Genomic DNA, 17,609 nt, shown 5'->3' with positions numbered 1-17,609 from the left:
AGAATGCTGACTGGGCTCGCCACGTAGGACAGAGACGCCTACGTGGTCACACACGTGGCATGTTGACTAGGCTGAAGGCTATTTAAAACACGGGTGTCGATCTGAGAATAGACGACTGAGATCCATCTATCGTGAAGGAGTATCTACCATCTAATCTACATCGTACATCTAAGATCGGACGATGGGAGGGTGGGGCTACCTTGGCTCCTGCTGTTCGATGACGATGGCAGTGGCTTCCGTGGTGGTTGATGGACAGAGAGGTCGTTGCGATGGCTGGAACTTGACGACGAGCGGCGGAGTGTGGCCAGGTGGCGACGACGAGCTCGTTTGACGAGTCATGGTGCGTTGGGGAGGCTTGGAGCGGCATGGCAACAATGACGTGTGGAAGAAGTCCGGCGACGGCACGGGGTCATTTTGGTGACGCAAACTCGATGAGAGTTGGGGTGTTGGATGCGGTATGGCAAAGGGAGGCTCGACTGAGGGTCAATCGCAGACTTTATAGAGGGAGGAGGGCAAATCGAGCTGGCTAGCGGGGATTAATGGAAGGCAGAAGTTTAGGGCTCGGTTTCCTTTTCTCCCGTTGTCTTTCCTTTGTGAAATGATCTCATCTTGATGGCGGTCTTCAACGTGGGCCTCAGTTACCAAACAAACGCAACCTCCTTCCTTTACTCGAGCGTGAATTTAATGGATTTTGAATCGATCGGCTGCTCATGGCAAAGAATGAACACAGAGAGATCAGAAGGGGGGGGGGGAGAAAACGGGCATGAGTTGAGTTGCGTTAAATCAAACCGAGAGGCTTGTCCTTTGGCATCCTTCCTTTTTGGTTACTTGTGTAGGAAAATGTCAGATCCTGATGGAGGTAAGAAAACTGATCGGAGAGACTTTTTGCACAAGAACGAATCAGAGGTTCAACAGTCTTGGGAGAAGAACAAGGTTTCTGAGGCTGATCCTGGCAGTGAACCTCCAGGCCCAGGTGAAAAATTCTTTGGCAACTTTCCGTACCCCTACATGAATGACTTACTGCATTTGGGCCAAGCCTTCTCGTTGTCAGTTTGGTGCTGCAAAGAATCGGTGTTGCTCATTTCTTTTTTTAAGGGTACACGCACACTACATACGCGCACCACTCGAGCGCACCACACTCACACCACACATACACGCACGTGCGCGTCCATACACATGTTAGGAGAAATTGAGATGTTAGGAGAAATTGAGAGGTACGAGATCTCTAATGTACAGAAACATGTAGTACCACTAAACGTGCACATATATATATGTACCTAGTACAATCTAAGTGCAACTACCTTTGGAGAAAAACCCCGCGAGTACCCACACGAGCCACCGCTCGAACGCGGGCTGGCTCAGGCGCAACGAGCGCCCTTGCCAACCGAGCTACCGCTGTCATTTCAAACAGAATGAATTCTACAAATACTCTAGCGATAACAGATTGGGTTGCGACAATTGTATAGTCTTCTTCCTCTTCATTTATATCCTTTTCTTTTTTACAGAGCTTTAGGGTTGTAAGTTGCACCTTTTAATTTTAAATAAAGCACAGTAGGGTCCTCCCCTGCTGTATTTCCGTTCAAAAAAGAAGAGAGTTGGTCTGATAGATGTCAATGAGCATTATTACTGGTGGAAAGAGCAATGCTTGAGGGTGCTCCAGTCTAAATTTGATAGCCATGCGCGCTCCTTCGCACCCGACCAAGATATCATAGAGGCACTGAAGAATTGTTCCATCGGACAGGAAACAAACTTCAACCAAGTTCAGAAGCTGTGCATGCCTTCATCAGGTTCAAGAAAGACGAGGCAAGGGAAGTTGGTCCTCAGGATGTGCTTCGGGAGAACTTGGAGCTGATCAAAAGGCAGTTGGGCCTTGAGCATGTAGAGGTCTTGACGTCATCTGACAAAGCCGCTCTTGCTAAAGCTGGGAAACAGGTTTCTCTGCTGGATTAGGATCCGCCGTTCTCGCTAAAGCTGGGAAACAAGTTTCTCTGCTGGATAAGAATCCGGTCGCAATCTTCTAGCAGACAGAAGTTTGAAGCTCAAAACTGAGCTCATGTCATTGTTACTAGTAGTTTTTTTTTTGAGATACCTGTTTCTTATTCTTTTCTCTGCACATGTTGAAGTTATGTTAGTATTGAGCTCTTACAGCAGCCTTTTATTTGGTGAAAACAGCTTTGTCCTTCCCTGTAACTCATTTGTCTGTCAACTCAACGTATGTTCAGGAGATGCCTCTTTATATCTTTCTGTTCTGGATTTCAATTTGAATTTGGATTTGGGAATGATTGAATTTGAGATAGATTTAGGGATTGATCTTGATATAGATTTGATCTGGGAACTAGAAATAAGATTCGAATTTGAATTAGATTCAAATTCCAATCCACACTCAAATAACCAAGAACATAAAGAAACCAAAATACAAATGATCACTTTAATGCATGTTTGAATTTAGAAATTTGTATTTAAGTGACTTTATAAAGACTTAGTCCAATATATATACATATACACACACTTATATGTATATGCATTTGTATAATTGATTATTAATATATGTATATATATATATACACATACTAAAGTTTTTAAATTGAAGTGAATTTTGGGTAATTAACTACATGCTAAACACAAGGTTTTACACCCTCCATTCGAGTAACTGCCTAATTAACCAAAGGACACTTGTGTGCGAACTGCAATAATATGAAGCGGTACTAAACAAAACCAACGCGCTCCTTGAAGCGGCAGGGCTTTGGCAATGTGCTCGAATGGACACGAGTGTTATGGAAGCGCTCGGCGTGCTGTGCCCGACGGGAACATAATATGCGGCGAGACGTCCAGAGCAAGACTCGGCATTCGGTAGAAGAGGGCTATCATGAGCCAAATGGCGTGTGGTGAAAAACACCAAACGATCTGACAATGGTGAAATGGTGATTGAGGCTAAAACCGAGATGCGACGATGGAAGCATGGTTTCATTACTCTAATCAACCGTTTCTTCACTATTAGTTCAACGTTCCCTGGTCTCATCACCCTGAACTCCTTCCAAGTATTTGCAGATTATTAGTAACGGATCCAACCTAAAAATATAGATAGAACAGAGTCAACCACTCAACTATAAATCAGTACCGTCAGAGAAAAAAAATACGGTGCAGAGTGATCGATGTAAAGATCTTGCCGCTAGAGGGCGCCCTACCTCGCCCTATTGACCCATCCACCTATGCAGATTACCGTGCTCCCTCCACTTCGGTGATTCTCAGCAGCGTGAGCCTTGCCGAGACAACGTAATGCGCAATCATCTGTCAATGCTGCAGCATATTCGTTGTACATTTTTTTTATTAGTACTGCACCTCAGAACATGCCAGATATTATTCTTATTTCGGAAACTTTGCTGTGATTTGTTAGCACACCCTGAAGCATATATAAAAGATGCCTATAACAAGATACACATATGGATGATGCTGAGGCGTTCATTGCGTGCAAATCATTAAAAACCTAGATTGATCCTTTCCACTCCAATACATGGTTTCCTTGTTTAATAGGTTTGTGCTACATATTATTATTTCTCTATTTCCAATTTTATTACAAACTTGGACAAATTATGATTTTGTTCAATCCAATTCTATTCCTATATATGGCTACCATGATGATCGTTTCTTACCTTATTCCTTTTCCTTCACTGCGATTGATCTTATAATGGAAAAAGGTATATTAGCACTCTTGCATGGGAAAAAAGGTCTTTATGCCTTGCATATTAGGGAGAAATTGTATAGAATAGCTAAAGCAGTGATATACTAAAATAGAAGATACAATTCTTAAAAGATAGCCAAAATCATATTACAATAGTCCATCCATTCAATATATTTAACCTCTATCAGATACACATTTAAAGCAAACATTTTTAGTTTCAAGATATAGCTGCTGAATGTCTTTCCCGTATCGATCATGACAACTTCTCCTTAATCTCGTATGATTTTAACATTGAAAGAAAGAGATAAAGTCACTTAAGGGAGTTTCTCGATATTAGGAGAAGTTGACATGATGAGTGTGGGAAAGACATTCACCAGTGATATCATGAAACTAAAAATATTTACTTTAAATGTTGTATCTATCAGAGGTTAAATCTATTGGATGGATGGGCCATTTTAATATGATTTTTGACTATCTTTTATGAATTGTATCATCTGTTTCAGCATATCACTGGATTTTAACTATTCTAAACAGTTTCTCTCTAATATGCAAAGCATAATGACCCCTTTTTTCTCCATGCACTAGTGCTAATATTCCTTTTTCCATTATGTTATTAAGAGCAGACTCCAGGCGTCTTGAATAGCGACCGTTGGCCCTGCAACACATGATTCTTATTGTTGGAATTGATCTTGGCCTTAAGTTTTGACGTGTTTCCTAACGTGACCGAGAAAGAAGGAGAGACCGTTTCCTCACCATGCGCCTTGATCGGAGGCGCAACCAATAATTGGTTGCGGTCCCGATCCGTGCAACACTACAATATAAAGGGGAGGAGCCAACACCCACAATGACTAGTTCTCGCGTGGCCGTGCCTAACCCTAACACCTAGAACCCTATCTCGACCATAAGGGTGCCGTCAACGGGTCAAAGACTGCCACCACATCGTCCATGCCAATGACCTGCTTCACCACGCTGACATCCACTACACCAACGGTCTGCATGGCTACACTGACGCTCTTTAACCTCACTGTCAAGCACTAATGGCGTCATCATACGCAGGTACGCACCTCACGCTTCCGATATTAAGAGGTGCTTGATCTAGAGTTAGGCCATCATGTTGATTAGATGAGAATTAGCTCTAACATTTTGGTATCAGAGCCAACTTACCTCTAATCAAGCCAGTCAGACCCAATTAGACCAAATTAGAATATCTTATGTTCGGATGATGACAATCTATGACTTAGGCCAAATTTGGTTCAGTTCAATTGAAATTAGTTGTTAATTATGTGTTTTTTCAAGGTCTATTTGACTCGGATCTATATGTTTACATCATGTTTATAACTATATGCTTATGGTTGTTGTGATCCGACCCATGTTTGACTCTAATTGATGCAAATTAGACTCAATTGACCATTTTTTAAGTTCAAATTGGCCTCGGTTTAGAACTTATTTAGTCATGTTTATGTACTTTTGTGTGTTTGTGTGGCTCCAGAGGCTCGACTAGGGTTTCATGTCTCAGGCAATCATAGAGAAGGAGGGGAATTGTGCAAATTTACAGAAAACTTAAGTTTTCCCCCTCCCCCTCACCATTTTCCCCAAATTGCTAACCCTAATCTAAAGAGGGGGAGGCAAACTTACGCGTTCATGATGAAATCAAAGCCGCCGAAGCCAGTTCTCGAACTCCTCTCCGACAGATCCGCCTCCTCCGCCTCATGTGTGCACGGGTTCCCTCCGTCGCCTGTTTTCTTCCACGTGCGAGTTGGAGATCCATCGTCGTGCTTGACGTTATCGTGGGCACCACCGAAGGTCTAACTGACAGAGCCGCACGCAACTCTCATCATGCACGTGCTCCGCTAGGTAGGCCCACAACGGCGCCGCTCGCCTTGCTCTCCTCTTCTCTCTCTCTCTCTCTCTCTCTCTCTCTCTCTGCCTTTTTCCCTAGTTGCGTTGCGTCGCCGGAGTTCTTATGGCGGCCGCTCAGCTCTCTCGCTTGTCTTGCGGCGCGGAGATCTCAGAGGGAGACGGAGGAAATGGATAGGGTTAGGGTTTTGGGGGAGAGTCAGCGGGTTTTGATCCGGAGAGAAGAACGAAGAACCGTCGATCATGAATGAACGGTTGCGATGTGCTGGGATCTCAGGCTGGAATGGGCAAGATGAGCCGGCACACCACTCTAGGCCATGGCGCCATTGGGTTGCACGTGTTCTCTTAAGGCCGGCTGGGCTACCTGGATCTGGACTGGCCTAATCTTTCGGGCTTCTTTATTTTCAGTGAATTCTAGTGATTCTTTAACATTATCTCACTTATTTACAGGATGCATTAATGTTTATTGCTCAAAATAATGATGTTTTATGCATTAAGATTATGAATTAATTCTCTGGTCGAATTGGAACCAACGGGAAGATTTTTTGGAGAATTTTACGGTTAATTTACGCAAGTTCATAATTACTTTCTGACCAAAGTTGACTGTAATTATGCACCATTTTATGTGTTCATTGAAATTCTTTTCCGTTTTCTACCCAATGGTGATGTGGATTAGAGTTTTAATTTTGCATGATTTTAATCAAACCAATGTTAGGGTTATTTTCGTACAAATTATTTCTTTGTAATAATTTTTTAATCTGGCCCAATTTTTTTCTCTCCACCTCTTAACGTTTCTTCTTTTGCCGTCACAATTGACGGCATAGAGCAACTTAAGGGGGATAACTTTCCCGCTTGGAAAGCTAAGGTGACTGTTGTCCTTGGAGTTTTGAACCTTGACTATACCCTCAGGGTTGACGCTCCCACTGCTTCAACCATTGGCGTGAAAAATTATGATGAATTAAAGAAAACTTATGATGCGCTTTCTAAGAAGTGGGAGCGGTCCAACCGCATGTCTCTTATGGTAATGAGGAACTCGATATCAGATGCTATAAGGGGAGCAATCTCAAACTCAGAAAAAGCTAAGTTGTACTTGGCATCTGTGAAGGAACAATTCAAAGGTACCTCCAAGGTTTATGCCAGTACACTGATCCAGAAGCTCCTCAACACTAAGTACAATTATGGATCCGACGGCATAAGAGAACACATCATGATGTTGACAAACATGGCTGCCAAATTCAAGGGCATGGACATGAAAATCTCTGAATGTTTCCTTGTCCACTTCACTATAACATCTCTCCCTCCTGATTTTACTCCTTTTAAGATAAATTACAACACTCAGAAGGAGAAGTGGAGCATGAGCGACTTGATCGCGATGTGCGTCCAAGAGGAAGAGAGGGTGATGGCTGAGAAGAAAGACTTTGTGAATCAAGTTAGCAGCTCCAACAATAAAACAAAATTCCAAGGGAATTTCAAGTCTAAGAAGAAGTTGCATTTCATCGCTAAGCACAATAAGGCAGCACAGAGGGCGCCCAAGGCACCTGCTCCTTCTGCTCCTGCCTCTCAAAAATCTAAGGATGACAATACCACTTCTGCCACGAGAAGGACTACTACCAAAAGGATTATGTTGGTTTACTGAAGTGGCTCCCAAATAAGGATAATGATTTAATAACATTCATTTATGTATCTCTTTATACTGATTTTTCCCTTAATTCATGTTGGATTGACTCAGGTGTCACTGTGCACCTTACCAACTCCTTAAAGGGATTCCTTACCGTAAGAACTTTAGGAAAGGGGGAGTGAAGTCTTAGAGTGACCAATGGGAAGGAAGCTGAAGTTGAAGTTTTCGGATCCCTTCCATTAGTTCTTGATAGTGACTTCACTCTTAGGCTGAATAATGTAGTTTATGTTCCTTCTATGAGGAGGAATCTTATTTAAGTTTCGATGTTAGACGTTTATGGTTTTCATTGTAATTTTGAAGATAATAAGTGCATTCTTAAGTTTAATTCAAATGTTATTGGTCTTGCCATCCGACAAGAGAAACTTTATATGCTTCCTCTTAATGAATCATATTTGTCTATGAATGTCTGTAATATAAGCCATAAGAGAAAGATAAGTAGAATTAATGAGACTTTTTCGAAACTGTAGCATTGTCATTTAGGCCACATTTCGAGGGGGAGAATGGAGTGTCACATTAAGGAAGAAATTCTCCAACCCTTAGAATTCTCCGACTCTGACCACGTCATAGATTGAATTAAAGAAAAATATGTTAAGTAAATAAAGAAGGGACCACTCGGAGCACATGATTATTAGAATTAATTCACACAAACATCTGTGATCCTTTTCCTGTGACATCGGTTGATGGTTTTGATTCATTCATTATGTTCACTGATGATTTCTCCTGTTACAGCTATATCTACCCCATTAAAGATCGATTTGAGTCTCTCGATCAATTCAAGATATTTAAGGTTGAGGTAGAAAATCAGCACAACCTAAAAATTAAAGTAGTAAGATTGGATTGTGAGGGGAGAGTATTATGGGAGACATACCCCATACGGGCAAATCTCTGGCCCCTTTGCCAAGTTCCTTTAGGAAAATGGCATAATAGCCTAATATTCTACACCTAGTGAACCTCAGCGGAACGGGGTAGCTGAGCGACACAACCATACGCTTATGGATATGATACGAAGTATGCTCAGCTATTCTAGTTTACCAGTTGAATTGTGGATGGAGGCACTTAAGATAGTCGCACACATTCTTAATCAGGTTCCCAATAAATCAGTTTCAAAAACACCTTACAAATCATGGGCTAGAAGAAGACCCTCTTTAAAGTATTTACACGTGTGGGGTTGTATAACTGAAGCTAAAGTATTTAATCCACATATTGAAAAATTAGATCCTAAGATAGTTACTTGTCACTTTATCGGGTATCTCGAGAGATCGAAGGGGTATCGTTTTTACTGTCCAGATATGATCACTAGGTTTGTTAAAATAAGACACGCTGTAAATCTTGAGAATAGAGATCTGGAGCCCAAGGAGGTTGATCTCAAGGAAAAGCGGGTTTATGTTCCTACGCCGCTGATCTAAGAGCCTTACATCCCTATGCCCTAGGTGGTTGCACCTTCAGTAGAAACTAACATCAGTGCACCCCCTGTTGAGGTCTCTAAAATTCCTAACGATACACATAATGATGAGCCTCAGCAGTCCCCTGCAGTACACAGTCCTGGTCTTGCAGTACCTAATGAACCGATCAGAAGATCACATCGTGATAGGAGACCTGCCATCTCGAACTATTACGTTGTCTATATGAATGAGGATGTTAATGATATAGGGAATGCAGAAGATACCAACTCATATAAAGAGGCCAAGATGAGTGAGTATTCGTCTGAGTGTCTTACTATGATCGACGAATTAAAATCTATGAGCGATAATGATGTATAGGACCTGGTAGAAATCCCTAACTGAGCCAAAATAGTAGCCTGTAAATGGGTCTATAAGACCAAGCATGACTCTAAGGGGAACATCGAAAGATTCCAAGTAAGGCTTGTAGCTAAAGGCTTCTCGCAAAGAGAATGGATCGATTATAATGAAACTTTCTCTCCTGTATCAAGTAAAGATCCTTTCAGAATAATTATGGCACTTACATCGTATTATGATTTAGAGCTACATCAGATGGACGTAAAGACGACATTCCTTAATAGTGACTTGAAAGAAAACATTTACATGGATCAGCCGAAAGGTTTTGTCATGGAAGGAAATGAACATTTGGGATGTCGCCTTAAGAAATCAATTTACAAGCGTCTAAGCAGTGGTATCTCAAGTTTGATAGAGTTATTAGAAATTTTGTCTTTAAAGAAAATGAAGTTGATAACTGCATTTATGTAAAGTTTAAAGGGATGGAAATTCACCTTCTTAGTTATTTATATGGATGATATCTTATTGGCCAACAGCGATCCTTTGTTGTTTGAGACCAAGAGCTTTCTTTCGTCTAATTTTGATATGAAGGATCTTGGTGAAGCCTCTTATGTTCTTGGCATTGAAATTCACCAAGATCGGTCTAAAGGAGTATTAGGTTTGTCTCAAAAGGCATACATTGACAGCGTGCTGAAGAAATACAATATGCATAAGTGCTCTGCTATGCCTACTCCTATTGTTAAGGGAGATAAGTTTGGGACATTTCAATGTATGAGGAATCGATATGAAATTGATCAAATGAAGTTAGTTCCTTATGCTTCAGCTATCAGAAGCATTATGTATGCTCAAGTATGTACGTGCCCTAACTTAGCTTTCATGACCGGGATGCTTGGCAGATATCAGTTAAATCCAGGATCGGACCACTAGAAAGCCGTTAAGAAAGTCCTTCGTTATTTGCAAGGCACTAAGAACTACATGCTCATATTTAGAAAATCGATAACCTGGAAGTTATTAGTTATCCGGATGCAGATTTTGTGGGGTGTGTGGTTACTAATAAATCCACATTAGATTATAATATGAACAAGGGTTCCCGATCTTCCGAAAGGTTCTGGTAACTCTCGATTTGGTGGAAACGAGACACAAGTCGATCCGGCTTCCGAACAACACGATCCGAAACCCCGCAATCGCAGCACCACGTCTCCTCTGGTTATCAACCGGCGTTGCACGGTTGACCTCGCCAAGAAGGCTAAAATCCTTGCCTGCGAATCGAAGAACACAAGCAAGAGCAAGGAAGAATGCAACCAAATTGCAGATGAATGATTAATCTCACGAGTTGGGGTCTCACAAACCGACGAAACGGCGAAACTGTTCTTGACAGAATAATCTAAGCAAAACCCAACCCTAATTAGGGCGGCGGCTACTGTATATAAAGGATTAGGGTCGGCCAAGGACCCCTAGACGCGTCCCTAATGGACTCCAACACGATACATGGCCCAACGGACCAAAAACGGTGACGCAGCACCGGGACAGATTCTGGACGCTGACTTGTTTCGACGTTTCCCGTTGACTCAGAAGGACTTTGGACCTCAAACCAACGCCATTGGTTTCCTTATGAAATTATCTTTCCAACCATATGTGAATCGTCGAAAACGGAGTCCGGATGCGTCCTGGGCGTCCGTTTTATTGCTCGCTGGTCCTGGAGGCCGAGGCTGATTCGGACTCGAGTTGGACTGGACCTCCTGCTGTTGTTGGACGTCCTAGCTGCTCCTCCACACCTCCAAGCCTTCCTCTATATGTTTCCTTGTCCTCTCCATGATTCCTAAACAACACATAATCATTAGGTAGTAATCTATTCTCAAAATTATATAAAGAGTTGCTTAGGAACGAGCTCACCTCTAAATTTAATTGTCGTGCGTGAGCTCTTGTGATTGGACCTTGAAAGTTCAATGGAGGATCATTGTATGTATCCGAGGGAGTGATGTCCTCATCAGATTATATCTTCACCCTCGTCGGAGGAGCTATCTCGTGGAAAAGCTCAAAACAGACACTTACAGCATCATCAGCGATGCAAGCTGAGTTTGTAGCATGTTATGAGACTACCGGGCAAGTTGTATGGCTAAACAACTTTATCCCAGGATTAAGAGTGGTCGGCATTATTTCAAAGTCACTTACGTTATACTGCGATAATCAACCCGTAGTTTTCTATACGAGTAACAACAAGTCGAGTGGTGCTGCCAAACATATCAATATTAAGTATCATGTTGTGAAAGATAGAATCCAAGATCAAATAATCAGCGTCAAGCATATAAGCACTAAGTCAATGCTTGTGGATCTACTTACTAAAGCCTGACCACCCCACATTTTTTGTGATCATGTTTTCAGCATGGGGTTATTGGAAAGCCTATGATTTTGGATAAGAGGACCATAATGCAAACCAACTCCCATTAGTAATAACGAATTTTCATTTTGAGATAGAGTGGTATACTATAGGTATTTAGGTTTCAGTGGTATTTAATTAGCCGTTGTAATGCTTTATCTAAGTGTGCTATTTCATTGAGAGTGGGTTTATGATGTTATCCTTACGATCAAGGGTGAGAATGTTAGAATTGATCTCAGCCTTAAGTTTTGACGTGTTTCCTAACGTGACCGAGAAAGAAGGGGAGACCGTTTCCTCACCATGCGCCTTGATCGGAGGCGCAAGCAACAATTGGTTGCGGTCCCGATCCGTGCAGCGCTAAAATATAAAGAGAAGGAGCCAACACCCATGATGACTAGTTCTCGTGTGGCCCTGCCTAACTCTAACACCTAGAAACCCCATCTCTATCATAAGGGCGCTGTCGATGGGTCGAAGACCACCGCCACATCGTCCATGCCATGACCTGCTTCACCACGCCGGCATCCACTACACCGACAGTCTGCACGGCTACACCGACACTCTTCAACCTTACTGTCTAGCACTAATGGGGTCACCGAACGCAAGTATGCACCTCATGCTTCCACAATTAAGAGGTGCTTGATCTAGAGTTAGTCCATCATATTGATTAGATGAGAATTAGTTCTAACACTTATGTCAGTCAAAAGTCTGGCACTCTATGGTACACAATACCATGTATGCTATTGACAACTATATGCCACTAAACCTGTGACTAAAGAACAAAATGATCCCACCACCATCATCATCATCACCGGTATATCTACATCATCTCCAGCAAACACAACACTAACTACAGATCCATCTTGTGATTCGCTGTATTTTTTTACCAAAGGGACAAAACTAGGTAGGGTTCAGCTTGATGCCACGATGCCTCGCAGATTCCATGATGCTCGTTGGGTTCAAGATTATTAATTTAACCTCTACTTACATCTAATTTTCTATTGGCTACAAGGCTAAATCTAATCTAGGTCTAAAATGCTGAAACTAAATAAAACCAACCAGACAACCAAAAGAGCTTCTAAAGACCAGGAATTTGGACAGGGGAATAAATCTAAATTTTAGATGAATTCAGACGAAAGAATTACCAGAATTGGAGTCCAAAAGGAGAAGATACAACCTTCGTTCTCCGTAATATTGATCCTGAATTAATTCAAGAAAAAGAAAAAAGATTAGAATATTCCCTGATTTTATATTATTTTTTGAAAAACCTGAAATTACTGTTGGGTGGGCCTATTGAAAGTTAACGGTCATCGTTCAACAATTGACCATTGACCAGACATGTTGGCCATGTCTAACAGGTCAACTGGACTAGGTCTGGGTTGGGCTAGACTGAGATGGGCTGGACATGGGTTGGACTTGGGTCGATTCAGGTTGGGTTTTAGGTCCATAAGCCAACTGGGTTGAAAGGTCAAGATCCAATAAGTAAGCTCAGCCTACACATTAAATAAAAGGAAACAGGGATGGAAGCTAAATGGGCCAACAGAAGGATTAAGACCCACGACATGTTTTGATATCTAAGACCACGCTGCCCTATCTTCTCAAGCCCGATCCGTCTTCCTTGTCTCCTGAGTCCGTTGTCAACCTTGTGTCCGCGCTCGACACGGTCACGCTGCCCTGCCTCACGAGCCGTCTCCCTAAGCCCAAGCCGTATCTCTACCTCCCCAATTAAAAGAATGGCAAGTTGAGTGTTTAAGATTGTGGCAATAGGCATATCTAAATGAGTGATAGAAAATACATTCGCTTCAAAATGATTGTGTTTTCGTCATTCGTTCAGATTTACTATTGTCACTCAAATAGCGCAAGATGTAAAACATATGGTGCAATACTGTTGTACCAGAAGCTCTTCGGCGTATGGTGCAATACTACAATACTAGATCCTAAATTGGAGAGCTTTCGGGTACAACAACCTTGCAACATCCATTTATATTTGTCATTGCGGTTTCAAGAAGATTGTAGTTTCAAACTAGGATCAAGCTTGAGCATGGGGATCAATGTGCCTTGTGGTGCAAAATTGCTCTACCAAGAGCTTGGAGCCCTAAGCAGTTTTGCACCGTTAGGCACATTGATCCTAATGCTGAATGAGATTCTGCTATGAATTTAGATTTAGATATAAAATACTTTACCACGGATATTTCGGTATGGGGCCTTTGTCTCAAGTTTGAGACAGATCCCTATACCAAAGAGTTTGTGGTAGAGTATTTTTGCACATGTGGATGAATTATAACTGCCGGTTCAAGGATATAACCGATAGTGATAGTTGGATTATCACTGTCGGTTCCAAAACTGAAATTGATGCTAGTTTTGAACTGGTAATGATGCCAGTTTTGAACTGACAGTGATAGTTTGTTCTATAGTAGTGGGTAACCCTAGGTGCCCCGCCCAAGATCTAATGGATCAGGAGAGGCAATAACAATAGTTAGAGAGGGAGTAAAGGAGAGGTAGCCCTAGGTGCTCCACCCAAAATAGGATGGATCTGAAGGGGCAACAATGACGGTGGTAACCTATGTGCCCCACTCAAAATAAGGGAGAGGTGACCCTAGGTGCCTAGTGTGAAATAGGATGGATCAGGAGGGGCAAAAACAATGGTGAGGAAGGCAATAGAGGAGAGGAGAAGTGACCCTATGCACCATGTCAAAATAGAAAGGATTAGGAGGAGCGACAACAGGGATAACCTCTTGATCTATCAAAACACAATACAACATATCAGCAGTATAAGTAAGAAGCATGCGTCAGATGAGTATATGATTATAAACTAGCACAATTTACTTCCTTGCAAATTTGAAGCATGAATATCCTCCATTTGCACTTTTATCCTTTTGCCTTTGCAAACGGTTAAGAACCACATACTATCCTTCTTCATCGTATGAAAAGCTAACCGTTAGTCATCCAGAACAGCATGTTGGGTCACCATGTTCTTGCACTATCAACATTCTAGAAAACTGTACATTCATTCATCAATACAGAGGTTTCAAGGTCATGACAGAAGATTGGCAAACTATCAAGATATTGTTAGCCTAATTTTGATTGTAGATACTAAAGTTTGAATCGTAAAACGTGTGTGGTAGCATTTAAAAAGAAAAACATAAGAATTCAAAATATATGGAATATGGAACATATATCGAAGGATTACTTGTGAAGAACACCATGGTGCAAATGATTTTCAACCTGGAGCAACTTTTGAAAATTAAATCTAAAATCACATGTTTTCTTGCGCCACCCACTTTCCCCGGGCCTATCGATGCACGCCACGTGGTTCACAAACCCTAGAACACGTGCATCAAATAGGGAAAACTAGAAAGATGCATGGCATTGTTATGTCACTTAGTCTGGCCCACCACTTATTCTGACCCACTGAGGTATGACAAAGCATGTTATCTACTGGTTTGAGAAGAATTATGCCATTAGGCGTCAAATTGGTGTGCACCACTATCGTCCTCCCCTCACGCATCCCATTATCTATGTCGCCTTCCACCCTCACGCCGTCCCACCACTGGGAACCCATGGAACTTCACCCTAAAACCTTTGGAACTTCTTAATCTATAGTCGGGAATTCGCAGAACTTTCGCTTGGAACCTTTGGAACTTTGTGATCAAGTAATGGAACTTTCATCACCATGCTTTGGAATGTTTCCCCTTTGCATAAACATCTCTTTTTAGAACTTCAATTTTCATCATCTAAAACTTCTAGTTTTTTTTACCATTTTGCGGTCATGTGGGCTAGGCGAAGATGCTCTTTGGCGCTAGTGATGACACCGAAAAGCTATGGGGAGGCACGGCAAGGACCAATGACCAACGAGGTGATAGTGGTGCGAGCAATGGGTGTGGGGAAGAAGATGGGGGTGCAAGTTATGAAGTGAGACAACATTGGTTTACCGCTGGTGCGGTATATTAATGACCCGCAAGGGGATGAGATCATAGCGTACTTTCACCTGAGAGTATTCCTAGGTTATCGAATCCATAAGGATCTTATTATGCAGCGAAGTGTGCTTTCGGTCACGTGTAGAGGTGCAATGCAAGGAGTTTTGATATAATTTATGCAAGAATAAATAAATGCAAAAATAATAAATTTCAAAAATAAACTAAATTACAAAATGCATCAATGATGAATAAAATGGAGTAGAAGATAGATCCTAGACTTAGGTTCACTGGAACTAATGGTGGGACATGGCGGCATAGTCTACTATCATCAGACGATCTCCATAGCATAGCTACTATCTCGCATCTAGTAATTAGTAGCACTAGTCCACCTTTTGAAATCCCTATTTGGGTAGATGTTCCGGTATTAGACCACAAGGGCCAGACCAAAGAATTAGATTTTGTGGATTAACCATTTCCCCTTAGATAAATGAGGATCCCCTTTGGTAATTGGGCCTGTCCACAAAGGAATCGCCGGTTCACACCCATCAATCTATCTTGTATGTGGTCTAAATCGATGGATTAGACATCTCCAATCATTAGTTATACGAGCAATACGAGAATAAAGAATAAATTATGAAGCAAATAGTGCCACAAAACCCTAGAACATGCTAGATCACCATAGGCCTAAGACCTAATCAATAACTCATGCATACATGATAAAGAACAAGTAGAAGAAGGGAAATGATTAATTCAAACAAAAATGTTGTTTATGGTACAAGAGGAACAGTAGCAACACCAATTACAAAGGGAGAAATGGAGATAATAGCGACAAAGTGGCAGTAGAGGAGAGGCTGGTGCATGGCCTAGGGCCAGCCCGGGTTAGGGCGGTGCCCTCTCCTTCTCCCTCTTGGGTGAAGGTATGGAAATGGTGTTCTCCCTCGGTTCTTAGTGTGCTAGGATCGGCTTGGAGTGTTGGGGACAACCTCATCTTGTAAGTGTGGCAGTGTCTAGCATTGGAGACCCTTATATAGACATGTGAGAGCCTTCCCGTTTGCTTAGATGTCCTTCCAATCCAATGGTTGATAGGTTATTTCCTCCCTCCAAACATGTTCCTTTAAGTCATAAGGAAACTCCAAAAACAAATCCAAAGTGATTCAGCTTTAAACGACGAAGATTCGAGCTTTCTAGGGTTGCTCGCATGCCCTGGTATGGTCATGGTACGATTACTTATAGTGATCATATCGCACCCCTTGAAATTCCTAGAATTCCACTGTGTGCAGCTCGTCTTCAGAAATTCATAGAAAATTCATATAGAGTCAGATCAAGGGAATCTTAATATGAAAATTGTAGCTCTTGACGACATATACAATTTTGATGCTGTGACTTTGTCCATTTAAGGTGATTAAGATGCAAAAATAATTAAAATAAGCTTTAGGTTGAATATTAGGCACATGTAATTCCTCCGACTTCGCTCCAAATTGACTCTTTTCATCGTGGTTCGTCCATAGGAATTCCATATCACCATTATTCTGCATGAAAACATATAAGCAATGCTCAAGTAATAAACATGAATATTGAGTTTTATGCAGCATTTATAATAAAGCACTTGTTGGAGAAGGCATTATTGAAGCATTTTTCATTGAGAGCAAGGTAAAGTGATGATATTTTGGCATCATCAAATATATCTGCCCCCGGAGCAGGGCAACCTCCATATACGAATTGTGCCAGACGATTGAGGGAGACGAGTAGAATAATTGTGAGAAATAGGTGGAGCGGATGCAAAGGCTTGCGATTTAACATTTCTGAGAGGGGATATATTTGATAGGCAAGATAGGCAGTAGATGGTCTAGGGTGATAAAATATTATGTTCGAAGATTTCATTCCCACCTGGACTTTTTTTTATGGCTCTTGTTTTATGAGTGGAAGTGGTGTATTTCTTTATGAGGGGAAGAGGCTCATAGCCCTCTCATTTAAGGTCTAAAACTTAGGGAAAAAATATGTCACCTAATCCGATAAACCTAAATATGGCCCAAGGAGTTCTAATAGGGAGATCCTTTTTTGCAAACTCAACATCATATTATGTGATTTTCATATCTTTCACTCAAGCTTTTGCACATCTCTTGATAAAAAGTTTTGTGATGTATTTTGCTAGTGGTGTTTTCATAAGTTTGCTTCCACATTTCATTTTAATGAAGGACTAGCACTGGTCGTCTTGTTGATGATAAATTTGGTGCTTGTCACGATGTCACCCAATGCTCGGTGAAGGAATGGATTTGTATTTGACTTCCCTTGTCAAGTTGAAAATCAACTGTTTTACTTGGTTATTTGGCTTCCCTTGTCCTATTATGTGTCACACTATAGGCCTCTATGT

The sequence above is a fragment of the Phragmites australis genome, chromosome 22 (genome assembly GCF_958298935.1).
Source record: "Phragmites australis chromosome 22, lpPhrAust1.1, whole genome shotgun sequence".
In the NCBI taxonomy this organism is placed as follows: Eukaryota; Viridiplantae; Streptophyta; class Magnoliopsida; order Poales; family Poaceae; genus Phragmites; species Phragmites australis.
The sequence above is the reverse complement of the archived record's forward strand: the minus strand, read 5'-3'. Positions refer to the sequence as shown.